At 38.0% G+C, this 27740-nt stretch overlaps 1 long non-coding RNA gene across 1 annotated transcript; it reads left to right on the top strand.

Annotated features, from left to right (window-relative positions):
- Window positions 1-11727: 11727 nt before the first annotated feature.
- Window positions 11728-15798, top strand: LOC147501572 (uncharacterized). The gene is made up of 2 exons (XR_015221415.1): window positions 11728-12004; window positions 15246-15798. It is a non-coding gene; the product is annotated as an uncharacterized LOC147501572 (long non-coding RNA).
- Window positions 15799-27740: the final 11942 nt, after the last annotated feature.

The following is a 27740-nucleotide window of genomic DNA, read 5'->3' as shown; positions in this document are numbered from 1 at the left end:
GTTCTTGTTTAATTGGACTCTGATGATTGCATGCTTTTCTTACCGCTTGAAGTCCCAGTAGAGGCAATGCCACTTTGAAAATCTGAGAAAGCCAGCAGCACAATGGCCTCGTGAACTCACATCCCTACATCATATGGCTTGAACTTTCCTCTTCTTTGCCATATAACTTGCATTTAGAAATGATCTGAATGCCTTTCTTTCTGGTCATATCATCAGTAGGAATAGCAATATTCTGAATTATTTTCCACACAAGGCTTACTTTCTAATAAGAATACACTCTACTGTTGACAGTCAAGGCGCGTACACGCCCATCTACCACACATTCAGAGCGCGCACGCGCTCTCACTTCACCAGACAACAGAGTCAAGTTTCTATTTACTTGTATTAGAAGTTTCCTATTCTAACCATGTATCGATTTGGGAACTTTAACCCTAGATGTAACCCTAATGTAATCTCTATATATATGAATGATAATTCATTGTCTTCTCTCAATTTAGAGAAAACACACCCAATATTGTTTCACAGTCTCTTTAGCTAGCCTATTTAATTTTACATGGTATTGAAGCAAACTCAAGATCCGTAACCTATGTCTACATCCCCTTCTACTGAGTCCAACACTAGTGCTTCAACCAACACCTCTCCAACACCAACTTCAATCGGTTATCTTTTTTCATCAACAGTCGGCGTCTCGACTAACCCAATGAATATAATGGAACCACAAACTAATCACCCTGCATATATCCACCACTCAGATAATCCTACAGCTATTTTGGTGACTCCTCTTCTTGATGACGACAACTATGGAACATGGATTAGAGCCATGACCATGACGCTTAGAGCCTAGAATAAACTAGGGTTTGTTGACGGCACTATGGAACAACCTATATATCCACAAGAATTTCAGCAATGGGCAAGATGTAACGACCTTGTTAGTTCTTGGATCATTAACTCTACCGAGATCCACCTTCGTAGCAGTATACTCTATGCACTCAATGCAAGAGAGATTTGGCTAGATTTAGAGGAACGTTTTACTCAAACAAACGCCCCAAAGATTTTTCAACTCAAACAATCGGTTGCCTTGAAACAAGAAGACATGTCTGTCTCCACATATTTCACGAAGTTGAAGGCTATTTGGGATGAATTAAGTTCCCTTAGAAATATTCCAACTTGCACATGCGAACATCGGAAGGCTAATGTAGCGTTATATGATCAAGATCATGGTATGGAATTTCTACAAGGGCTAAACCATCGATACAAATGACTTTGCAGTCAAATTCTGTTGATACATCATTTTCCTAGCACAACCAAGATCTATTCTTTGGTTCGACAAGAAGAGAAACAACAAGAAATACAAAATTCTTCCGCGCATACTCCAAACTCCAGTGCTCTCTCTGTCAATCATGCTGAAAGATCGCACACAAGTTCCATAGCTGCATATTCTAACAAGCCCAATTTCAGTTAGAATCATCCAAGTGCAAGTGCTGACAATCGTCCAAATGAAGGGGACTTTCGTCGCAAAGGAAAACCAAGACCACGTTGTGAAAACTGTGGGATTGAAGGTCACACCAAAGATGTTTGCTACAAGCTACATGGATATCCTCATTAACACCCACTCAAGGGGAGCACGCCCCCATCTGCTGCCCAATTGAAGGGCACACACTCTCCTGCTTCAGCTTTGAATTCTTTTGGCTCGTATGATGAGAAAGCAATGACCACAGCTCCTATCCTTACACAAGATCAGTATAATCGACTCTTAGCAATGCTGGACTAGGTAGTGGTAATGTAAATCTTGCAGGTATTGCCCTCTCTATGCCATTACCATCTGTCTGGATTATTGATACAAGGGCAACCAATCATATATGTTCCTCATTGACTCTATTTTCTTCATACGAGCCTTGCTCTCATACTACACATGTACAACTTCCTGATGGTTCCCATGCATTTGTCACTTATATCGACACTGTTCAGTTCTCACATGGTTTTCAATTAGAACATGTTTTCTTTATACCCTCATTCAAGTTTAATTTGTTGTTGTCTATGAGTCAACTAACAAAGTCTCTCCGATATTCAGTAACATTTTTTTATGACCATTGTGTTTTTCAGGACATGCAAGCGAGGAAGAGGATTGGACAGGGTAATGTGCATGATGATGGTCTTTATTATTTTCACTCCTCCTTTTCATCCTTAGTGACCGGCAACCCCACCATTGATATCTGGCATTGGCGTTTAGGACACCCATCGTCGAGTCATCTCCAAGAGTTAGCTACTAGTTTTCCCATTATTACGTGTTCTAAGAAATATATTTGTGATGTTTGTGCTCAGACAAAACAATCAAGATTGTCTTTTCCTTCTAGTTCAATAAAAATGACTCGACCTTTTCAGTTAATCCATTGTGACATTTGGGGTCCCTTTTCTCAAACTTCCTTGACTAGTGCACGTTATTTTCTTACTATTGTTGATGATTTTTCACGTTGTACATGAGTTTATTTAATGCACTCTAAATCCGACACTAAAACTATGTAAGTCACGTGTCTTCTAGGAATGGTGATGTTTTTATTCATCAAATTCAAAATTTTCATTCTGACAATGGTTATGAATTTCTTTATGAGGAAATGCAACAATTTTTCTCCACTCATGGTGTCATTCACCAACGTAGTTGTGTTTATACACCTCAACAAAATGGTGTTGTTGAAAGGAAACACCGCCATCTCCTTGATGTTGCACGTGCCCTTCGTTTCCAATCTCGTTTACCTTTGACGTTTTGGGGTGAATGTATTTTAGTGGCTGCCTATCTCATCAATAAATTACCCACGCCTCTCTTCTTTGGTAAAACTCCTCATGAAATTCTCATTGGCTAGCCACCCTCGTATGCACACTTAAGAGTGTTTGGTTGCTTATGTTTCGCACATAATCCGTGCATTAGACATAAGTTTGATCAACGTGCTAAACCGGGTATATTTGTTGACTACCCATATGCACAAAAGGGGCATTGTGTTTATGATATTGCCTCTAAAACACTTTACGTTTCTCGTGATGTTGTCTTTCATGAGTCAATTTTTCCCTTTACCGATATGAGTCTGGCTAGTTATGATATTGCTTCTCCCTCGATTCCAGTTGTGTCCATTGCCTCTTCCTGATTTCCCTACACTTGCTTCCACCTTACAGTCAAACCCATCACCAACCTTACACCCAACTCCACAGGTTACAGCGCGCGTGCCCTCATCTGATGCTCACTTAGAGCGCGCACGCCCCCTCACTCCCTTCTCCAGTTCCATTCCAACCTCTCCCCATCACCTGAACCTGCTTCACCAGTTGAACTTCCACCTCATGACTGCCATCCTCCTGTGAAACTTAAGGACTATTACTGCAATATAGTGCCCTCTCCATCCGCTTCCGCGTAATCAGGTATTGCACATCCTCTCCATCATTACATCTCATATGATAAGTTCTCTACTGCACATAGATCATTTCTTTCTGCAATTTCTTCTGCATATGAGCCTACTTTTTTTTTCTCAAGCCATGAAGTTTAAACATTGGCGTGATGCCATGGCTACTAAGATTGCGGCTTTTGAACAGAATGGTACTTGGAGTCTCACACCTTTACCACCACGCAAAAATCCCATTGGTTGTAAGTGGGTTTTCAAGGTCAAATACAATTCTGATGGTTATATTGAAAGGTTCAAAGCACGTTTGGTGGCTAAAGGTTTTACTCAAGTTGAGGGGTTCGATTATCATGAGACTTTTGCTCCTGTAGCCAAGCTTGTCACTGTTCGCGCACTTCTATCCATTGCAGTGATTAAAGGTTAGCATGTTCACCAATGCTTTCTTACATGGTGATTTACAAGAGGAAGTCTACATGTCTCTTCCACCTGGCTTTGCTCGTAAGGGGGAGACCAGGGTATGCAAACTTCACAAATCATTGTATGGCCTCAAGCAAGCATCCAGACAATGGTTTGCCAAGATTTCTAGCATTTTGAAATCTGTCGGCTTCATACAGTCCAAGGTGGATTATTCCCTTTTCTCTAAAGTTTCTCGCATATCCTCTGTTTATGTCTTGGTATATGTTGACGATATTATTGTTACTGGAACTGATCTTCATGCCATCAACCATCTCAAAGATTTCTTATCTCAGCAGTTTCATATTAAAGACTTGGGTCGTTTAAAATATTTTCTTGGCATTGAAGTGGCACGTTCGAACCAAGGGATGTTTTTGAATAAACAAAAGTATACTTTGGAAATCCTTCGCGATGCTGGTTTACTAGGTGGCCGTGTAATAGATTTTCCTATGGAGTAGAATCTCCGATTATCCCCTACTGATGGTGAACCTTTGTCCAATCCCTCATCCTATAGGCGTCTCATTGGCGTTTGATATATCTTACTGTCACACGTCCTGACATTGTTTATGTGGTTCATGTACTGAGCCAATTCATGCACGCTCCACGTACTGCTCATATGGATGCTGCACATCGAGTTCTTCGATTTCTCAAAGGGTCTCCTGGTAAAGGCATCCTTCTTTCCTCCAGCAGTCCTCTCCACTTATGAGGATTTTGTGATTCTTATTGGGTAGGTTATCCCACAACCCGTCGTTCTACTACTGGTTATTGCATTTTCCTTGGTTCCAGTCCAATCTCTTGGGAAACCAAGAAATAGAAAACCGTTGCCAGGTCATCCGCAGAAGCAGAATATCATGTTATGGCCTCTATCACTTCTGAATTGCAATGGTTGACATATCTTCTTGCTGATCTTGGTATTCCTCATTGTCAACCTATTTCTCTTCACTGTGACAATCAAGTTGTTATTCACATAGCTAAGAATCTAGTATTTCACGAACGGACCAAGCATATTGAGCTTGATTGCTATTTTAATTGTTCGTGAGAAGATCCAATCACGACTAATTGATCTGCAGTATACTCGTTTTGTTGATCAAATTGCTGACATTTTCACCAAGCCACTCGGAAGTCATTCCTTTCAGCTTCTGGTTCGCAAGTTGGCTGTTATTGATATCCACGATCCAACTTGAGGGGGAGTAATAAGAATACACTCTGCTGCTGACAATCAAGGCACGCACGCGCCCATCTACCACACATTCAGAGCTCGCACGCGCTCTCACTTCACCAGACGCAACTCGACTAACAAAGTTGAGTTTCTATCTACTTGTATTAGAAGTTTCCTATTCTAACCATGTATCGATTTGGGAACTCTAGCCCTAGATGTAACCCTAATGTAATCTCTATATATATGAATGATAATTCATTGTTTTCTCTCAATTCAGAGAAGACACGTACACCCAATATTGTTTCACAGTCTCTTTAGCTTATTTAATTTTGCACTTTCCTCGGATGTATATGCCTATTCCATACCCATATTAATGCCAGTTGACCTTCATTTCCTTCTTTCTCATTACTTCAAAAGCGTTAGCCATAGAGAAGACCCCGTCTTGAGTCAGCATCCATATCCTAGTGTCCAGCTCCTCTCCACATGGTAGAAGAAGGGAATTCACATCAATACCTACTCTCGAGAAGACTTCAAAGAGAACATTAGGTATGTTCCAGTTGTTGTTTGCTATTATATATGACACTTTAAAAGTGTAATCCTTCCAATTAACTCCTTGAACTTTATTTGCAATAACTACACCAGCCCCGGAGTCTTACCATAGGTCAATGTGTTTACCCTAACTCACAATCCATCCCATGTGAGGCGTCATCTTTTTCAGTGCCCATTGTATCCCCAACCATATAGAAGATTATTTCTTATAGTAAGAAATCCACTGCCCTGACTTCGTGGTGAACTTACTCTTAAGAAACTTGCTCCATTTAGTATTTACTATGAGTAGGTTCCATGAAAGTTTCATGTAGACATCAAGGTTGAGTTCCTTGAGCTTCCTAATGCCTAAACCGCCCTCTTCATGAGGTTTGCAAACTTTCTCCCATTTTAGGGTGATGCCTTTTCTGACTATAGGGTTACCCGACCATATAAAGTTTCGAATAGTACGTGCTTTCACACTCCTTGATACATCTAAATGTAGGTTATTAGAGTTGAGTTCTAATAACCAAGTGATCAAAAATAGAAAAAATAAACTGCTGCAGAAGAAATCAGATAAAGAGTTAAGACTTTAATCCAATACTTGTTATATCTTATTCAATGCAAAGACTACACTAATTTATAGGTGTTTACACTACTACACAAAAGGCCATAGATAGCGTTGGTAAAATGCTATTAAAAAGCATTGATAGCGTTTTCCCAAACGCTATTAATATCCATGCTATGCTTTTGTTAATAGCGGTTTTACAAAAATGTTATAAATATAATAACGTTTTGAGTCAAACGTAATAAAAACAAATAGCGTTTTGTGTGACCAGCAATAAAAATACAATAGCGTTTATAGTCAAATGCTATGAAGTTGGATAGCGTTTTGTTTGCTTGCAATAAATTAAGATAGCACTAAACAACAAATGCTATGCTTTTTTTCAATACGGACAAGGCTCATTAGATTTAATTTTCAATTTTGTAAATTCTATGATATGAGACCCAGATGGATTCGAACCATCAACCTCTCAACAAGTGAGCGCTCTTTCCATTTTGAGCTTATGGATTCACTTCTACTAATAGCAAACACAATGAAACAAACATTTATTTTGATGAAATAAATAAAAGGGTGAACTAGTGTTACACCCCCCCCAAATACAAAAAAAAAAAAAAAAAATTCATCAACCCAATTTGATTTTTTTTTTTTTGTGTATTTAGGAGGGAGACCCTAATTTGAAACAAACATTTTATTTTGATGAAATAAATAAAAGGGTGAACCAATATTACCCCACCACCACCACCACCACTAGATGGGAAATTAGGATCTCCCCCTCCCAAATACACACAAAAAAAATTCGGTCAACCCAATTTGATTTTTTTATTTTTTTTTTGTATTTTTAGGGGGGGGTAATATTGGTTAACCCTAAATAAAAACCATCCACAGTCATGCAAGTTCTAACTAACACAATATATAGCTACCAATTCACTAGCACTCATGAAAATACAACTACAACAAGAAATCAACAAGTACGAAGAGATATAATAATACACAAATGTGGACAAAAGGTATTGTACCAACAATGTTCCTAAAAATATGTGAAAATAAGTCTATCTTTGTTTAGACTTAGGTATTGTCCTTTGCTGCAATCATTTCTAGTTTATATGATCGACATCCGGAAGGTGATGCTAACTTAAAAGCACCATACGAAGACCGATAAAAACAGAACAAAACACGCTATTAGAGCTAATTCAATGAGATTGATACCTGCTGCCTCAATTAGCTTTGCGAGAATAACCTTTAAGATCGATGCACAAGTAAGAACTATGAACCTGCCGAGGAAAAGTAGAATGAAAAACATCTTATAAATTGTCTTTCACCCTTTTGCCCATATGTAGACGTAGAAGAGAAAAAGAACACAACAAGAAAAAAATATATATGACTGGTATGGTTTAATGTAAAAACCTCCAAATAAGAAGAAAATCTACTCCTTGCTTCTAATAGGAAAGGCGGAAATTATGGTTACAATGAGCATTCAGTAACGAAAGAAAAACAATGACTGAAAGGTTACTTAGTAAGCATGCATATCATGTCATACACGAGTAGGAATTCATAACAAGCACACCTCACCATGACTAGAACTGGGTGAGTCGGTGAGGTGGTTCTCTTAGAGAAAAATCACCTCTCTTTGCCATTCGAGCAACATATATAAAATCTATCAGATCTATAATTAAGGTCTCATGACCTGCAAGGCACAAAAAATTGTGATGGAAAGGAAACGACTATATAGCTGCACTAGTTACTATTAAAACTTGGTTAAGTGACAGTCCAACAATGAAACTATATCACACAGTTCACAAATATGGGAAATAACCGAAATATCATAATTTTTTTTTTTACATGTACATGTGATGCACGTGTTCCATAGGCTAAGTCAAACTCCTTGCACGTGATGCGGAAGCATAGAATAAAGCATACAAACTGGTGATACATAATAGAGTGTTTGTACTTATTTTTTTTGTTTTCTTAAAATACTAGAGACATGCTAAAGCAATAAGATCCCTAACTAATGCTTAGGTATATATGTCACCTGATCAGATCTCTATTGATAGAAAGGCAAGTAACTTATCTGCTTGTAAGCTTCCATTACTGCCACTTTTGGCTATGTGAAACAACTATTAAAACCTATGAAATGATGAAGCTCACTAGCTTTATGATTTCACTTAAACAGTAAAAAAAAAAGACTACTTAACATCATACAATTCCATATTCATAGCAATTAACATCATACAATTCCATATTCATAGCAAATCAACAGATTCATCAATCACTAACATAAACCTTCTAAAAAACACAAAAACTCACTAAAATCTCCTTCTCAAATCATAGTATGAAGTATTCATTGCAGTTACCCAAGTATAACTATAGCAAATACCTACTCTTATCTCATTCAATGGACTTGCCTTAGTCATACCTTGTGAAAATAAGGCTCTACTTCTCAACAGATTGAATGTGCTAATAAAAATAAGTTTAGACAACTGGAAGGATAAGTCCAGCAGAACGTTTGAATTACTTGATGAGATTCACATTCTTAAAAGATCTACCACATGGTCCTGTAATGCAAAGATTCAAATGGTTGGTTTTGGTGCAGTAGCAAGAATATAGATTACTATGTAAACAACGGGAATGTCCAATCAGGCCAACCATATGTATTTGGCAACCATATCAAATAATCCTAATAACTTAACAAATATAGATGATGATAAACAAGCATATATTTGTACAACAGCAGAAATAGTCATCCCTAAAGTTGCACACATGACGACGCTAGTAAGCAATCTAACTTTTCAAAAAGCAATATGAAATAGTCATCGAAGGGTAGTATCCATACCATTAAGAGTCGAAGACATTGAATCAACCTCTTTTACAACCAATCCTGCAAAAGAATGGTACAGGTACTACATCACAGTGCCTTCATAAATACAGGTAGTTTAAAAGTTTTTGGCACTTCTTAATGTAACTAATCAGTTCATTAACAAACAATAGAAAAATTGCACTTACACAAACATGAGCTGAACTCAAATTCAAGATAGGAAACACTTACAAGGACATCAAAATGCTAACCGCAGATCAACTGGAAAATTACTCACCAACCTTAATAAATTAACCTACTAGAGATAGGATTTTCAAACATGCTTCACATATCAAACATAAAAAGATAACATTGTTTTTTGAAGTGAAATTGCACATCAAAATAATGGAATTAGATATGGTGGCTATTTTTCACTGGTGTCGCCAAAATTCCACTAGTGTCTTGGTCCAGTCTCTCTGAAAATTGAACAAGTAAAGAAACAAATTTTCCTTAGCTGGAGTCAACAAAACTTCACTCTAACACACATAGTGGAAAGTGACTACGTACCGAGGCAAACAGGACAAGTGGTAATTCAGTAAACCCCAAAGAAGTACTAGTAGTCTCTGCCAATTATGTATATTCCACAGATACTGCAAACAGTATTTGACAAACCTCAACCTAGACATATTATTTCAAACAAATGAGAAGAAACAATAATATTTTCTTCTAATTTGTCTTTAAAAAAAATCACAGCAAAATCGCAAGTCTTGTTTACCTCAATAGACAAAAACCTCCGTCCATTAAAAATCATTAGCTCTCTTTTCATCAACAAGTTTTATCAACACGCGGTACCGATCATCCATTCCATTATTTCTGCACATCTCAAACCAAATAAATAAAAATTGTATATAATAAAAATAATAATATGTACACAAATTAAATTCAAACCTGATGAGTAGAATTTTGGAGACGCGTTTAAAGTATGAACCATGAAATGGAAGAAAATCATCAGAAGAAAACTAACTAGGAACAGCAATTAAAAAAAAAAAAAAAAAAAAAAAAAAAAAAAAAAAAAAAAAAAAAAAAAAAAGACTGGATAATTTCTCTTCTTCTTGATTTTGATTTCTAACGTGATTCTTAGAAATATTCCGATAAAAATGGACAATTCCTCTAGATTCTTGAATTTTAGCGTTAGGGATTGTAAAAGTGTTGGAAGTGGCAATGGTGAGAAGGTTGTGTGTATCAATTAAGTGGATTCGGAGACCGAACATTTTAGAGATTGACGGTGTTGTTTTTCTGATGGTGTATTTTTTTGGGAAAGAGGGAAAATATTAAAATAGAAGCAGGTGGCCTTAAAATTTTGGCGTTGAAGTCCAACAAAAGGATTGGTCGGCTATCATAGCAGTAAGTAGAAAACGCAATGAATTTGGGGCAACTTTATTGCATTTTCTGACCAAACACAATCGTTAGTCTTCCAGTTATACACAAACGATAGCACTAGATGGATAAACACTATCCTCCAAAATTTAATATCATTTTATTATAAGTGCTATTAAATGAATGCTATCTATTCATAGTTTTTTAGTAATGATTACAGACTTTTACTTGCTCTTAAAGAAACTGACTCAACTAAGCCATCACCACTTCCTATATTTGTGGCACTATCTATCTAAGATTGTGCAAAACAGGTAAGGACCTGTTCCAACAAAGAAGACTTGGTCACATATGACACGACCCTTATTGTAAGCAAAGCAACACTACTAGTTTGAGTTTAATCAAACTCCAACAGCCTCCCTTAAACTCAAACTTTCATGACTGCAAACCCCCATCTTCTGCTTCAACTTGTAGAAGGCTTCAGCCTTTAACGACTTTGTGAGAATGTCGGCAACTTGATCTTCAGACTTACAAAATTCCATCGCAACATTGTGGTCTTTGACAAGCTCGTGAATGTAATGAAATTTGATTTCAATGTGCTTGCTCCTCCCATGAAACACCGGGTTTTTGGTGAGAGCAATTGTTGACTTGTTGTCACAATAAATTGTTGTAGGGAGTGCTTGCTTCTGACGCAACTCCTCACATAAATGTCACAGCCAAACAACTTGGCATGCACTTGAAGCAGTTGTGATATACTTTGCTTCAACCATGGAAAGGGTAACAACTTGTTGTTTCTTCAATAAGTAAGAAACTATTCCGGTGCGTGCTCTTTCTTTCATCCATATCACCTGCCTAATCACTATCCGTATATCCAACAAGATCACAATGACCACCAGAAGCATAATAAATACCATGGCTCAAAGTACCTTTGATATATCGCAGAATTCATTTTCCAGCAAGCAAGTGAGCTTGGCTTGGTGTTTCCATAAACCTGCTAATAACACCAACTCCAAAGACTGTAATGACCTTGAATTTTATCTAAGGACAATCTGGTCATTTCACGTGTTAGTTCAGTGCTACTATAGAATAATTGGTGTAGACTGATGTGGGTGACGAGTGTTGGTATCTATTTTATTTAAGTATTTTAGTAATTACAATTTTTGTTATGGGTGTTTGACGCGGTAAATTCCAAAGTAATGCAAATTTATTGTTGTTACTATTAAAATGGAACCGGTCAATTACTAGATATATGGCGGGGTTTAACGTTTATCATTGGCGGGGTGGTAACATATATTATTGGCGGACTTTGATGATTATGGGCTTTTCATTGATGATTATTTTTATATTGGGCCTAGTTATTGTATTGGGCTTGTTTCCCTTTTAAATTATTGGGCCACTTCTTAAGTCTTGTTTTATATTGGGCCTGCTCCTATTATATGGGCCGGTTTTATTGTGCTATTTGGGAACGAATAACGAGATGACTTTTTAGGGGGGAGAGAGGATAAGGACGAAAGGGGGAGGTCAGGAGAGACTCTTCGTCTCGAACCCAAAAAAGAAAGAAAAAGAAATAACTCGAATGGGGGAAAGGGATCACAACTTTTGGGGGGTATCCTGGGGATTCTTGATAGTTAATAAACGGAGAAAAAGAAAAGTGCAGGTCCTTTAAATACAACTAATATAGTAAGCCAGGAAGCGAGCTAGCAATAGAAATTTGAAAGTTCTTAATGAATATTTGGTGGTTTAAAAGGCGTAAGGTAAGTAAACTTAAATATTGTATCTTATATACTTTAAATTGCATGTATAATTGTATACCTTTAATTACAATTTTATCTGGTTTTGAGGCGATTTATTTATGTACGGTTAAATTTGATTAAATGTTATTCTTTCTGCACAGTGGGTAGTTATGATAGTGTGGGTTAATTATATAGTAATAACGTTTTGTTTTGATTCTGAGTTAGTAGTAAATTAAACCCAACTTATTGGTACAATTGTAACGTTAAAACGTTATTGGCATGTTCGTTAATATATTATGACACAGGAACCATAAATAGTTATAGCGGGTGCAATTGGTGATTGGTTACGCTAGAACAGTGAATAGTTGTTAATAGAGAAACAGGAATAGAACAAAGGGTAGAGAACCCATGCCGCCTTCCTTATCGGAATGGCTTAATCCATTCCCATAGCACTTTACACTGCAATAGGAGAACTACGAATGGCTTGATCTCTTAAAAAGGGTACGTAGGCAGCCACCCGGCTCAGCCGCTTCCATAGGAAAACCCCAACCCCTGGTAACAAGGAAACCGGTTATTCTATCCATGTTATTACTATTTAATTTGATTTTAACACATGATTCTACGTGTTAAGCATGATGTTAATCTCGTAGTACATAATATCTAACTATAGTTATTAATGTTGATCGTTTAAGTGTGTTCTTAAATAATTGTTCAATTAAGTTAGCACGCGGGGAGTTTATAAGAAAAATGGTAAGCCAAGCAGGGCAATGTAGCCGAAAGGTAAGCCGTTATGTAAATCTTGTCAGCTGTTAATAAATTTAATTCACATTGATTATTATATACTGGCTATCCATCTAACGTTGCGTGTTAGAGAGTGTTCATAGGGACGAACATGTTTTTTATAAAACAGAGAAAGCATACGTGTTGGTTAAGACCAATGTTGTCAACTCCTGAATAGGAACGGGAATCGTTTTCCATTTTTACTGAATCGTAAATCGTATCGAGTCGAAAATCGTAAGATTCAAGCCATATTCTATATAGGTGTTGTAAATTTTTACATATATGTATATACCATAAGAAAACTACTAATCACTTGTTGTTTCTTATTTGCATAGCACTTAAAGAGTTAGAGTATAATGATAATAATCAAAATTTCAGAAAAAAATGTATGGAATTTGTTGAAATTTTAGAAAATGAGTGAAATTGGTCTAATTTTCAGAAAATATGATCTGGGTTTAAGATATATGGACCTGAGCACCTTACCCACGTCTTATTAGGTTGGGTTGGACCTGACCCAGGTCCATATCTCCCATATAACCCTTCGTAAAAAAAAATTGAGAAGAAGGGGATTCAGACGTAGGAGAAAAAGAAATAAGAAGGGGATCAAACTGATAAAATAGAAAGAAAGAAAGGAGAATAGAAGGTGATTTAAAAGAAATAGAAGAAGAATTAGAATTAAAAGGAGAAAAAGTAGTGACGGAAACTTACCTGTGCAATTTATTATGATTGGAAACTTTTTGTTCTTTGATTCTTGATAAAGGAACAATCTTTTCTTTCTCTTCTTTTCTTTTTTCTCTTTTCTTGATAAGAAATAGTGATGGCAACTTATCTGTTGCATTTTTTTTTGGTTCACAACCTGTTAATGGAATTTGAATTGGAGGAATCGTTATTATTTCCGATTCTGACGATTTTCCATTCGAATCCCGATTTTGTAGCGATTCCTATCATCAATGATTTACTGGTACTATTCTAATCTATCATGCTACAACTCGACTCGACTCTTACGATTCAAGTCGAGAATCGTACGATTTTGATAACATTGGTTACGACAACTTTAACGTGCAGCACATTTTGATTGCTACAGCGGTTCCTTAGCTATGTCTTTTAGTTCTAAATTGATTTCTTTTAAGTTGTTTTGTAATAATTTAGTTATAATGTTAGTTGTTTGTAATTATAAATCCATAATATAATGAATTCCTTCTTTAGAAATTATGACTTTTAAGTTGTTTTGTAATAATTTAGTTATAATGTTAGTTGTTTGTAATTATAAATCCATAATATAATGAATTCCTTCTTTAGAAATTATGACGTTAATTAGCGTCCAAGGGTGAAAGACCAATCTAGGGTAAAAGATCGGTTTCGGGGTGCTACCGCTACTTGATTTAACTGACATTTGTCGAGATGGTTAAGTAGTCGGTGCCACGAATCAGTATCTTTTAGTAGTCGGGTTTACGGCTGAGGTTTTAATATATTAAATGGAAGTATATTATGTGATTTTTAGGTTAGGACAAGTTGTAAATCTATGAAATGTTGGAAATACAGAGGAAACTCTATCGAAATTTCTTTGAACGCGATGTTCAAAGAGGGTGCTTTATATTTTAGTTCTCGTTGGACTCATGTGAGTCAAAAGCCGCTCACATCTTGGTTTATTAGATGGTTGAATATTTGGATCGAGTTCTTTTATCTGAATATTCAATTGTCTGAAAAATTAGGGCGTTACAAAGACAATATAAAGTCTAGTAGATGTCAAGTAACGTATACTACCTACTAAACTCCGATAATACTTAGGACTAACAAGTTCACTGTTATCAAACTTAGACAAATGTATAATTTCTTCAACTGGAGTCTTTATAGGCTGACAAGACTACATTTTGAACGACTTCAAAGTATCCATTGCATACTCCTTTTGCGAGACAAAGATTCTAGCATCACTTTGTATCACTTCAAGCCAAATAAAATAAGACATAAGCCTCATGTCAATCATTTCAAATTGACTACTCATAGCCTCCCTAAATTCAACAAACATTCTCGGATCATTTCTTGTGAATATCATTTCATGTTGTTTCATCTATCAAATGTTCGGTGCAAAAGGTAGCAAATTAAGAAGTCATTTGAGGTATATATATATTTTGTGATTACATCTTCTTTGATACTATTTGCGTAGTTGGCTTTGTATAGTGTGGTGGAGTTATTAATGAAAAAATGTGTTTGATAGGCATGTGTAAGTAGCATTTGTGATAATGTCTACTGTATGCTTAAAGTTATTAAAGGTTTTTCTCAAAGTTGATTTTAATAGGAATTCTATTTGGGGCTGATGCTAAAACTAAACTAATTAAAATTCTTTAGCTTCATTTTCCCCATATTTGTTTTTAGTGGGCTAATATAATAAAAATAATATCCTTATGATATCCTCTATAGTTTACATCACTTAGTAGAAAAGTGAATTATGTGTTTTCAATCTATAATTGATTTGTGATGGTAGAGTGCGACAGATTGGAGCAAGTTCAAATATTTTACGTTGAAGTTTAACCTCATTTGGAGCAAAGAATTCAGTGCCAATGTAGTAAGTAGGCTGTAGGCATGAGACTTGACTAATTAGAGTATGGAAAAACCTTTGGAGCAGTAGCGTAACTGCTTTTGCAGTAGAATACCAGCTAAATATTTTTTTTTTTTTTTTTTTTTTTTTTTTAGGATTTTTTTAGTATTACCCCTTACTAGATGAGCCAATTAGGATTTCTCCCAACTAGATGAGGAAATTAGGGTCTCCCCCCGAGTACATGAAAAAAAAAACTCAGGTCTCCTTAGTAGTTGGGGGAAATCCTAATTGGCTCATCTAGTAGAGGGGTAATACTAGTTAACCCTATTTTTTATTTATTTTATTTTTTTAAGTGCACTTCCTTAGTAAAATTGATGTAACAAAGGGCTTATAACTATTCATTGTTCAGTTCAAGTTCATGAAGTAATAGGTTGTATCAACAGGTTTCTCAAGGAATTGAATAGGTTGCCCTGAGCAATCTGACCTATACATCCATTAATATTTGTGTTTCTAATTTTTTTTTTATGTTGGACCATATATTTAGTAGAGACTTAGGTCGATATGTAACTGTTTAATATGATGATCGGATTTGTTTTAAGATTCTGTAAAGAATATGGAAGAATAAAACCAAAGCAGGACAATGTGAATTTGACAGGATTGCATGTAATGAGAACATCATATGGGCATAGCTTAAGGTTGCCTTGGGCCTTGGAATCAACAATCAACATAGATATTATAGGCACTATTATTTTCTATGTTATAAAAATTATATAAAAACGGTCTCCATTTGTTGAACGGGTCCAAAAATCTAGTTCTTCCCAAAAACCAAAACATCATCTACCCATGTTTATTCGAAGATTTCCTATAATCTTTGCAAACTAGTACGTGATTCCCTTGGAAATGATTCTTGTGTCCAAACAGCCTTTAGGTCTTGGAATGTATTCAAACAAAAAATCTAGTCCAAACTCCATAAAGGGAGTCTCACCAGAAATAGTTGATTTGCATTGAAATACTGGTACAAATCAATATTGGTTAGTTTGGGAGTCCCTAGTTTGACCATAAATTTTGGTATATAATGGCATCCCATCATTCTAATAAGCTCTACAAAGTTCAAAACTCAAACTCTCAATAGGATGATCTTCATTTATGTTCCAGCGTCAAGCTTAATGTAAGGAACTTGTGCAAAGCATTGTAGTAATTTTGCAAATTGAATAATTTAGTACTCATATCTGCTTCAATCTTATGAGTAAATAATACTTTGAATCAACCCCAAAGGATAGGGTTTTAGATACCCAGTTCTCGTTTGAAGGTGGTCCTGGAAAGCCAAAAACTACAGCGCTTTCTGGTCCTAAGTTTTTGTCATCAATTGCATATTGATTATCTCCAGAATAGTTATGGTTCTTCACAAATGAAAATTAGAACATAACAAAACTTATTAAAAGACAGAATTTGCCATTGATAAAGGTTGACTTACAGCGCAATTAGTTGTGTGCTTCCCCTCTACATTTGTATTATTAGTACTAGCAAGATGCACGTGCTATGCACGCGATGTTAAAAAAAAATTGCCGAAAAGTGTAAGCATAATTTTACTTTGCCATTTTTTTATTAAGCTTCATATTGGGTTTTTTGGAAGCTAGCAAATTTTGAGAGAAAGCACACAATTTTTTTTTATAGGAGAGTGTGTACGTACGTGTGTTGTGTCTTGAACTCTAAATAATTAGACCACCTACTTAAACAGGAAACTTGATTCTACTCACGTGTTGTAACAATATATGAAACTTCAGGAACTCTCAATTAACAGCAGGCTAATTGATTTAGATGAAGTATAGTAAATAAAAAACAGTTATAGAAAGGCATAAAGCAAGGTACGTACATATTCAAGTATGAATGAGATTTACTGATGAGTAGCTAAGTAAATGTGCATACATGTGGTTGGTCCTCAGAGCCTTGAGGCCCCTGCGGTGTGCTAACTCTTTCCCACCGATGGGGACTTGGACCGAGAGTTCACAAATGCGTAATTGTTTTCAATAAGTAATCCCCCGTTATGTTGGCTCTCCATGTGAGTTTTAATAGCATAAGGGAAACCTTTTACAAAAGACGCATCTTTTGTTGGTGCTAGAGAAACCAAACGAGGTCCAAAGATTAATCGAACCGGTACACTTTCATCATATTTTTGACTTGTCCTTAACTGATAAACTAGAGAGAGAGATTGACTGGAGAGAATATTTACTTGATTAAATTATATGAAGATTACAAGTTGTTTATATAGAGATCAATACAAGAATCTAAAATAGGAAGTAAAACTTAAAACAATTCTAAAACACTCGGTGGGTTTCTAATCAACACGCGAGGCGCGGTCGCGCTCGTGTCAAGCACGAGGTGCTTGTTGTATTCTCGTCCATAGTAGTGTCAGCTTGGCGCTCGTGTCAAAAGCGCGAGTCTGTGTATTCTCATCCATAGCGGCTGGTCGCTTTTGTCGAGGCCTTGGCGCTCTCCTCTATGATCTAGAGGAACGACTTCTAATACTCCCCTCAAGTTGGAGAGTGAATATCAAGAATTCCCAACTTCATAATTAATCTCGAGAAAGGTGTCCTTGCCGGAGAGGTTTAGTGAAGGCGTCGACCGGCCACCGATCTCGAGGATGGAACGAACGTAGGAGATAGTAACTTGGTCTCGTATCTTGTCGCGTAAGAAATGACAAATCCAATTCAATGTGCTTCGCTCGTTCATGAAAACCGGATTTTGAGAGAGATGAAGGGTCGCTTGATTATCACGTAACATGTTCATCGGAGAAGAATGAGAGATGCCTAAGTCGGAGAGAAGATACTTCAACCATTGAAGTTCACATGCCGGAGTAGCCATAGAACGATATTCGGCCCCGTGAGGAAAAGAACGTGATACGATGCTCGCTTTTGTTTTCCGGGATATAGGGCTAGAACCAAGAAAAGTGCAATAACCACTAGTAGAACGACGAGTGACCGGGCAGCTAGCCCAATCAGAGTCACAGAAACCAGAGATGTGTAAAGAACTATTAGCGGATAAGAGAATCCCTTTGTTGATCGAACCTTTAAGATAGCGGAGTATACGATGAGCAGCATCTAGATGTGGAGTCCGTGGGGACTGCATGAAACGGCTGAGATAATTAACAGAATAAGTGATATCTGGACATGTAACTGTGAGATATAAGAGACGCCCAATCAAGCGACGATAGACAGTTGGATTCTGAAGTAATGTGCCATTATCGGTATGGAGGTTGATGTTTTGTTCCATAGGGAACTCAGAAATACGACCACCAGTGGTACCACAATCAGATAGAATGTCTAAAAGACATTTGCGCTGTGTAAGAAATAATCCTTCTTTGGAACGAGCAACCTTGATACCCAAGAAATATTTTAGACGTCCCAAGTCCTTGATATAGAACTTTGCTTCTAATTTTTTTTTCAAGTTCTGAATGAGAGATGGATTGTTGCCTGTGATCAGAATGTCATCCACATATACAAGGACAAATGTAGAATCAGAACCACAAATATTAGTGAATAGAGAATAGTCGGACTTAGATTGAGTGAAGCCGGCAGTGATAAGAGTGGTAGATAGTTTGGCAAACCATTCCGAGAAGCCCTGCTTGAGTCCATATAAGGACTTATTGAGGCGACATATCCCCGTTTCTCCCCGTTTGGCCCGAATCCGAGGAGGTAATGTCATATAAACAATTTCATCCAAATCACCTTGGAGAAAGGCATTGTGGACATCCGGTGATGAAGAGTCCAATGTCCGATAGCGGCAATGGAGAGAAAGTAATCGAGCAAAGGTGACTAGTTTTGCAACGGGTGCAAAAGTGTCATGATAGTCTTGGCCTTCAATCTGATTGTAACCCTTGGCAACAAGACGAGCTTTGTAACGTTCAATAGAACCATCTGAATGATATTTAATCTTGAAAACCCATTTACAACCAATGGGCTTATGATGAAAAGATGACGGAACTAGAGTCCATGTGTTATTTTGTTCCAAAGCTGCAATTTCAGCAACCATAGCAGCTCTCCATTCTGGAATTTTGACAGCTTGAGAAAAGGATGTAGGAACAACTGAAGATGACACTTTAGACAAAAAAGCTTTATGACAAGGAGAAAAGTTAGTGTCAGAAACATAAAAAGCCATAGGGTATGGAGTAGAAGACCGTGTTACCTTAGAGTCCGATTGGAGGAGATTGGCGAACGGGACCGACCCAGAGGTGCCTTGGTGAGAGTAGGACAGTGATAATCTTGGATGAGGAGTGGTGGTGGTTGTCGCATTCTAGTAGATCGAGTTGGGGCAGGAGGATTGAGATGGGATGGCTGAGGATCTTCCAAAAGGGGGGGTGACGGAGCTAGAGGAGTGGGAGTTTGGGCTGGAGTAGGTCGTGCTCCATCCATTGAAATTACATGAGATGATTGAATGTCGAAGGTTTCATTGTCTGGGATAGGTAAGGGAGAAATAGGAAGATGTGATGGGGAGATAAATGTTGATAGGGGAATACAGTCTCATGGAAAATCACGTCACGTGAAGTATAAATTTTCTTGGAAGATAAATCATAAATGTGATAGCCTTTTTTAGCGTAAGGATAACCAATGAAGATGCCAGGTTTTCCGCGGTGATCAAACTTATTTTTAATGGAAGTGTTGTGAGTAAAACATAAACAACCAAAAACACGAAGATGGGCAAGAGTGGGAGGTGATGTAAATAGAAGCTCATGAGGTGATTTGTCTTTTAACAAGGTGCTAGGAATTTTGTTAATGAGATAGCCTGCGGTGATAATGCATTCACCCCAGAAGGATAGTGGGAGGTGGGCTTGAAAACGTAATGCTCGTACAACATTGAGTAAGTGACGATGTTTTCTTTCAACAACGGCGTTTTGTTGGGGAGTAGCAACACAACTACGTTGGTGAATTACCCCATGTTTTGAAAAGAATTGTTGCATGTTGTGGGATATAAATTCAGAGCCATTATCGGAACGAAGGACTTGGATTTCATGAAAATGGTCATCAATGTTGCTATGACCAGATATGAGTGAATGTATTGTAGAATGAAATTGAGTATGAACCATGGCAAAAAAAGATTATAAATGCATGGCAGTTTCAGATTTGACAGTCATAAGATAAATCCATGTAGCACGACTAAAATCATCGACAATAGTTAAGAAAAAACGAGCATTAGAATATAATGGTAAATGAAAAGGACCCCAAATGTCACAATGAATCATTTGGAAAGGTCTAATGGTTTTTATTGAACTATGAGAAAAAGATAAACGAGTTTGCTTAGCTTGCGGACATACAGTGCAAGTAGCATTATTTGAACTAGAAATGAAAGGAAACTGCTTAGCTAAAATCTGCAAAGGCGTGGAAGATAGATGTCCTAGGCGATAATGCCATAAATTATTTGTGGAGGAGTTGTGGGATGAGCAAACTGAAGCTAGTTGGAGATGGTAGAGTCCCCTATTAAGCTGTCCCAATCCAATCTTCTTCTTCGTTAACGGTCCTCGAAAAGGCAAGAATCATTAGTGAACGCGTGGCAGATAGGGTGAGACTTGACTAGTTCACTAATGGAAAGCAAATTAAAATGAAAGGTGGGAACAAACAGAATGTTGTCAAGGCGCAAAAGGGGGGAGAGAATAACACTACCAACATGAGTAATTAAATGGTCTGTTCCATCCGGAAGTTTAAGAGTAGAATGTGTTAAACAAGTATGATAATGAGAAAATAGATGTAATGAAGAACAGACATGATTGGTAGCACCAGAGTCAATGATCCATATGGATTTAGAAAAACACGAGAGAGATATACCTGTCAGGTGTGCTTGTGAAGAGGTACTACCTGAATCAAGCAAACTGAGAAGTTGGTTGTATTGTTCTATGGAAAAAACAGGAGAATTGGAGTCCAGAAGAACCTAATTAGCCCGAAAGCGGGCTTGGGTGGATAACCGCGGCGGTTTGTAGCATGTACCAATATGATGTCCAACTTCGGTTACAATGATTGCAGAATGGACGAAATGCCGTGCTCGCCTGTGGGCCCCCAGATCCGAGGGTGCGCTTCCGAGATCGTGGCGAACCACCCGGTCTTTGTGGAGGTTTAGACAAACCCGATTTGAAGAAGAAGCCCGGTTGGTCTTCCGAAAATGAGTACTTCGGGGGCAGCGTGGAGCGATGGGAAGAGAGTGCATGGATCTCTTGTTGCTTCTCCTCTTGTCGGATTAAAGAATAAATCTTAGACATACGAGGAAAAGGATCCATCAAGAGAATTTGACTGCGGATGGGTTGAAAACGGGCATCTAGGCCTTGCATGAATTTCATAGAACGACCGTCTTCAACCTCTTTGGCAAAAATAGATGCATGACCACAAGTACAAGCAGGCATAGTAGATAAAGAACTTAATTCATCCCAGAAAGATTTAAGTAAAGTGAAATAAACAGATACCGGACGATTGTCTTGCTTGAGAAGAGTGACAGAATCCTTCAGTTGAAAAACCTTGGGTGCATTAGTTTGTGAAAAACGATCACCTAGATCTTTCCAAATTTCGGATCTGAGAGTCGGCATAGAGGATGCTACCACGGATATCCGAGTAATGAAATTGAGAATCCAGAAGCAACAAGGTCATCACATCGCGACCACTTGGATTTTTCTTTGGGAGTCTTTGGGAGAAACCAATGTAACCATCAACAAAACCAAACTTATTCTTTGCTCGAAGCGGCTCTAGAGATAGACCGTAACCAAGTTGGATAATTGTCCCCTCGATAACGAGAGGAGATCACGAGGATAGCCGTGGGACTATCCGAAAGTGGTGAACATAGAAAGGATCATCGGGTCGTAATAGAGTCATTATTTGGAGTAGAATCCATTGAGAATGGAAAAGAGGCGAAACCGATAGAGTTTAGGATTAGGGTTTGGATCAATATTAGGGCGATACCATGATAAACTAGAGAGAGATTGATGGAGAGAATATTTACTTGATTAAATTATATGAAGATTACAAGTTGTTTATATAGAGATCAATACAAGAATCTAAAATAGGAAGTAAAACTTAAAACAGTTCTAAAACACTTTCGGTGGGTTTCTAATCAACACGCTTGAGGCTGATGGCGCTTCGTGTCAAGCGAGTCGCGTTATTATTCTTATCCATAGAAAGCTGGTCGCTTCGTGTCAAAGCCTTGAGTGCGTTGTGTTCTTCGTTCCATAGAATGGTCGCTTTTGTCGAGCTTGCCAGCGCCTCTCTCTATGATTGCGAGGAACGACTTCTAATATTAACCAATGCTCTTGAAACCCCACTGCTACTTCCTCCGTCACCTCCCATTCCACTACCACCCCCTGACGAAGTCATGCCCTGAACCGAAAGAGTTTGCAAAATCTGCAGTAGAAGATGCATGGGTGAAAACAACCAAGAGAATTTCATTTTTTAATCTTGCTTCAAAACTAACATGGAAGAACCTAAGATTTGGAATGTGCTTCCAACAGTTTTAGTGTAGCCACCATGAAAACATTCGAAACAACAACAGATACCAGAGGCTTGAGTGATTAGTAAGAAGAGTTTCATATAAGATGAATCAACAACTATCCCTTATCCTCTTTTTCTCTTAATTGATAGATGTCGCAGATGTTAGTACCTCTTTTGTGCTGCCTATAAATAAGTGAATAGCTCTTACAGTTGTCACCATCTATTCCAAGTGAAGTAGGCAACTGAATAGGGAGAGTTTCAACCCCTACACGGACCTACTTCTCAAGGCTTTCTCATCTACGTGCTGGGCTTGTCGAACACGGCAACATCACCGCTCCTAGGGAAACAAGAATGATTGATTTTTCGACATCTTGGTTGAAAGAATGGCACGAAATCTTAGCAAAACAGTTGTTTGGTTATAGCCGAACTTTGGTCCACTAAAGAAAGAAGAAAGAGAGAAGGAACTTCTGGAGTACAACTAACTCTTGGAGGGCACTTATCTTACACTATTCCTAATCCCAGCTCTGGTTTGACAAGAGAAAGAAAGAAGAATCACTTGAACGATAAGGCAGAAGGGCAAAGCCGAGGATCAATAGGAGAGTCAAGCTAAGAAGAACATAGCCCTAACCCTGTCCTCAATAGCAACCGCACAGACTTTAGCGAAAAGAGCCGGCAGCGGGGAAAGTGAAGTACGATAGAAAGAAAGGAGAAAGCAAGAACGATCAAGTCGAGCAAAAGCGCAAGCAAAGAACTGAAGTTCCAACTTCCAAGACAAACTTGATTTAGTTTGAATCCCCATCCTTGTGTCGACCCTGCTGATGTTTATCAAATGATAGATTTAGCGACACCGAATGATTAAATGAAGACGCGTTTCCAATGCCGAAAGTGACTAACTTACTTGACGGAAAGAGTGATCACCGACTTTGAAAATGCCTTGAAAGGGGACATATATAGGGTTCAAAACCGTACTCGAGTGATGGCTTTCCGGACTTTCGAAACCGGTAGCGGAGATGATAGTTTCAAGGATAGGACAATGGACCATTTGACTTCGAGCGAGGTGAAAGGCGCAATGAAAGAAAGAGTCAGATAAAGATGTGAACATGAAGACAGAGGTTACCCTAGCAGGAAACGAAGCTCGTGGAAGTTTCCCAAGTGGCTCTGGTGAAAGGGAAAGCCCAATAACGGCTTGCTTGGTGCGGTAGAGAACCCAACTCTTTGCCTTTGGTAGGTCACCACTTTCTTCACTGAAGTCAGTCCGGTCATTCCATACAACGAACCTAGCAAACTCAGGGGCGAAAGGAAGTATGACGGCCGATTCAATTTCTTTTTTTCTTCTCGACTCAATTTATTGAATATAATTGCGTGAAGCAGCATAAGTGCTAACCTGATCTAAGGAAAGAGGGGGAGCTGAAAGACGTGAAAGCAAGTCTATTCCGGGGCTTAAAGCGTCTGTAGGCCAATTAGCCATGAAGGTCTCGATCCAGCCATGCGAAAATAATCCATTTTCCGCCTAAGATTTGAAATATTCTGGTCGTGGGCTGTCGCGATCATGATGAAATAGGCCTTTTGAAAGGAAGACATTTTCGGGTTTTGGCTAACGGCTTAGTTTTCCTCAGCTAGTTCAACTACAGCAGCCCTTATTCCTTCAACATCTGCCTCAAAGATCTAAGCCCGAGTCTCACCGAGCTGGTTCAACTTGAGGAAGAACTGCCGGATCAAAGAACTATCTTCCCTTTTCGACAACAAATAAATCGCGATGCCCCCTTTTGCCTTTAGAATAAATATAAATCAAAGCTTGAGGTCGTTCCCTAAAGAAAAGAATGTCTTCCCCTAGAGCCGGGTAAGTTAAGTAAGGGCGTTCTTTGGGGATTTCACTCGAGAATTGAACCGTGGGTAGGGTCGATCCCTTCTATCCTTACTCCGAGAAAATAAGCGTGGTTAGGCACGGAAGCCTTCATCTGAGAGTGAGCAACAAAAAGAAGTTAAGATCACAGCTTCTCCTTCAATTCCCATCTCTCAAGCTAAAGATAAGGAACTAAGGTAAGGCCTTGACTTTGTTCGGTAAGTCGAGACAAAGAGAAATTCAAATTCAATGGCGGATGCATCAATAGCGGCGGTGACGCGGGGCTTCTCTTCCGTGGTGCAAACTTCGTGAGTTCTTTGTCAATAAGATCTTGCACCGGGTTTATCGATTGTAACATCTATTAGTCCAAAGGTGCCCTGCTCCTCCCATGTGATATTCACGCTGGTATTAGGATTATGATTCACGGGAGGTGGATCCGATCATCGCACGGGAGGTATGGGTGTAACCAACTTGGCTTCCAAAGATATCACGGAAGCAATTGTGATAATGATAGAGGAAGAAGGCGGAATGCTTTCGATGCGATTAGCTACTTGCCTCAGGTTTCACTATCGAGCTATCAAAAGAGAAAGGAGATCATACTCTTAGACGTTACGCTCCTCCTTCTAGATAGAGGAGGGACCTTGCTTCACTCCCCTTAGAGAACTGCAAGCTAGTTACGGAAGTGAGGCTACATCCTACTTCCCAAAAGGGAAAGCCCAATCTAATACATTATTTTCTTTCCTTATCTGTTATAAACTTCAAAAGAGAAACTACAGCAAACTCAAGGAAGTTAATCAAAGTACGACAACTCTCTAGGAACATCCATTTAAGAAGGAATAACCACCTTAGAGAGTTTACAGGCAATAACTAACAGAGGAAAGAAGCAGCGAAAATCCATAGGAAGATAGCTTCTCTCACATCACTAATTATTTGTTCGGACTTTTACAGACTTACGGAGAATGGATCATAACCATTTTCAGCAGCTTTAAAACTTTTGTTAATTGGATTCTTTTCAGAGGCATTCGTGAAGTTGACGGCCTTGTTTTTCTAGGCAATTTCGACCAATCGCATAGCCTTAAGGTTTTTTCCTTTTGGCTAGTCGTAACCACACTATTACCCCCTGATAACTTGCATGAAAGTTCACCAAAAATTAACTCAAGAAAAAATTCTGATGGGTAATAATCGTAAAACTCAAGGATATCTCTCGACTTTCGACTTACCACCATGCCTATGTAATTTTTATTATTTCCATTCATCTCAAGGGTGTTCTCCAACACCAAATCCCTAAACTGTTTGAATCCAAGAAGAGTACCAACAACCAGGCGACTTTCGTACAGCTTGACTGCAAGACATTTTATAGTCCAAATTAGGACCAATATTCGTATGTACATGGACAGGAGTAGTTTCCTTCATAACTTTAATCTGCATCAAGTATTTAAATCAAATAACTAACATTCAAGTGATTAAAAAGAGGAACTTATTAGTAAAAGTGACAAAATTTAATATGCTCGCGATTGAAGCATAAGACTTCTTTGGAGTATCTTCCGGAATGTTGAAGCCAGATCTTTCGAAACTGTTGAAGCCGGCTCGGTCACTGGAAGAACTTCATCTTGACCTGAATGAACAGGGGCCTCCACAACCTCAACTTCCACAGTGGATAATTCACCATTGTATGATGGCTCATGAACCACCTCGCCATTTCCATATGACACTTCTACCTCTGGAGTTGTATTCTGGGCATGGGATGTTTAGGAATATGAGAGGGCCCTGCAGGAAAAAAAAACAAGAATAAACACAAATGGTACCAAGCCACCTGTGGAATGTAAAGAAATGAAAAAAATATGAAGGCAACCTGGATCTGGAGTAACAGGAGTTGATGTGGCGTTTTCAATTACGCCATTAACTGCAATGGCAACTGTATCGGACTCTACCATTTCATACTCAATCACATACCTAAAAATGTCATTAAGAACAAAGTAACCTCTGTCTTGTGGGGTCAGGCAAAATGATTGAGTAAACTTCCTTTTCATATTATCCTTCACAATGAGACATCCAGTTACTTGAACAACAACTCCACCCTTGTAAGAGTCCTGAGCATCAATTGTTTTGATATCTGCCTGACATTTCTTGTAGTCCATGGAGAGAATGACCATATTAATTGCCTGCTTCAAGCTAAATAAAACACTATTATTTTCATTTTTTTCTGCATTGTCAGAATTCAATGACATTTAAAAATCATGCTTTTCATCCTGAGAACTTCATTTCATGGGTTTATGATAGGTTTATGATAAACAAATAAAAAAGAGGTAGGGCACTCAGCTATATATGTAGATCATATTTTACCACCACCAACATCAATACAATATTGAGTTTTAGAACATTAAAAGGAAAAAAAGCCAACATCTACTGTGTGTAATCGTGTAAATAGATATTTTCATTTTTTTAATTATGTAATTTGAAAAACATTATAGACCAGTTATTTTCCTTGCAAATCACATATGACCTATGCGAAACATGCTGATGAGAATTGAAGATTTGTTTTATCACGATGATAGGTTATAAAAGCTAAATATTGTGACAGATTTAGATTCAAGCAACTTACATCAATTGTTTTGACAGAAGTCACCTTTCCAAATGGTTCCCGGCCTGCTTAGTACACCAGATCCCGATAGAATCAGTAAACCATTTTCACCATTTGGACGGGATGAGGGCAGGTAGGATTGGATGCTTGCGTTGCCATCTCATCGATGGATTGGATACTTTTCGGTGTTAAATGGGTATCATCTTTCTCGATACTTGCCGAAGTTACTTTTGCAACATGGAAGACTTTAAGCTCTTTGGACGGTTTAGCCAGCGATAATGTCTCTTTACCACCTTCTTCATGCTTAAGAAAAGCAATATATGTTAAAGGTAATCAACCGTAAATCTAATCATTTAGGATTTTTTTAAAAAAAAATGAAGCCTAACCGAAGTTTACTTACAATTCTAGTTTTTGACTCAAATGGAATCGCTTAATTGCCAGGATGAGTTAGATTCTGTGAAGAATTAAGCCTTATTTCAACCTCGGTTGGTGGGGATCGAGTATCAAGCTCTTGGTATTTTTGATTTGCTTCTCTAAGATGGAGGGCGTTTATCCGT

Source organism: Coptis chinensis, chromosome 4 (assembly GCF_015680905.1).
Source record: "Coptis chinensis isolate HL-2020 chromosome 4, ASM1568090v1, whole genome shotgun sequence".
Classification (NCBI taxonomy): domain Eukaryota; kingdom Viridiplantae; phylum Streptophyta; class Magnoliopsida; order Ranunculales; family Ranunculaceae; genus Coptis; species Coptis chinensis.
The sequence above is the reverse complement of the archived record's forward strand: the minus strand, read 5'-3'. Positions and strand labels throughout refer to the sequence as shown.